The sequence below is a fragment of the Haliotis cracherodii genome, unplaced genomic scaffold (genome assembly GCF_022045235.1).
Source record: "Haliotis cracherodii isolate W230 unplaced genomic scaffold, xgHalCrac1.p SCAF_13, whole genome shotgun sequence".
NCBI classification, from domain to species: Eukaryota; Metazoa; Mollusca; class Gastropoda; order Lepetellida; family Haliotidae; genus Haliotis; species Haliotis cracherodii.
In genome coordinates this window covers 19,243,951-19,245,077 of record NW_027266268.1, presented here as the reverse complement: position 1 = coordinate 19,245,077, position 1,127 = coordinate 19,243,951, and positions in this window count along the sequence as shown.

The window sequence follows — 1,127 nt, the reverse complement described above, 5'->3', positions numbered from 1 at the left end:
ACTCAGGAGAAAATAGATTCCTAAGAGGACATTCGAGCTATCGATCGCTAAGAAGATTTTCAGTGTCACTTTACTGTCACGAAGACATCCTGGAGGCAGAAGATTTCTGAGATGATATTTCGAAACATTGGTTGCTAAAAAGATATCAGTGACACTTCACCGTCACGAAGACACTCTGGAGGCAGTATGCTTTTGAGAAGACATTTCGTGGCATTGATTGCTAAGAAGATATTCAGTGACACTTCACTTTCACGAAGACACTTTGGAGACAAATGATTTCTGAGAGGACATTCGAGCTACTGATTGCTAAGAAGATATTCAGTGACACTTCATTGTCACGAAGACATCCTGGAGGCAGAAAATTTCTGAGATGACATTTCGAAGCATTGATTGCTAAGAAGATATTCAGTGACACTACACTGTCACGAAGACATCCTGGAGGCAGAAGATTTCTGAGATGACATTTCGAAGCATTGATTGCTAGGAATATATCAGTGACATTTCACTGTCACGAAGACACTCTGCAGACAATAGTTTTCTAAGAGGACGTTCGAGCTATTGATTGCTAAGAAGATATTCAGTGACACTTCAATGTCACGAAGACATCCAGAAGGCAGAAGATTTCTGAGATGATATTTCGAAGCATTGATTGCTAGGAATATATCAGTGACACTTCACTATCACGAAGACACTCTGCAGACAATAGTTTTCTAAGAGGACGTTCGAGCTATTGATTGCTAAGAAGATATTCAGTGACACTTCAATGTCACGAAGACATCCTGAAGGCAGAAGATTTCTGAGATGACATTTCGAAGCATTGATTAGAAAGGAGATATTCAGTGACACTTCTCTGTCACGAAGACATCCTGGAGGCAGAAGATTTCTGAGATGTCATTTCGAAAGATTGGTTGCTAAGAAGATATTAAAGGACACTTCACTGTCAAGAAGTACACTCTGGAGGCAGTATGTGTCATAGAAGACATTTCGAAGCAATGATTGCTCAGAAGATATTCAGTGACATTTCACCGTCTTGAAGAAATCCTGGAGGCAGAATATTTCTGAGATGACATTTCGAAACATTGATTGCTAGGAAGATAACAGTGACACTTCACCGTAACGAAGATACT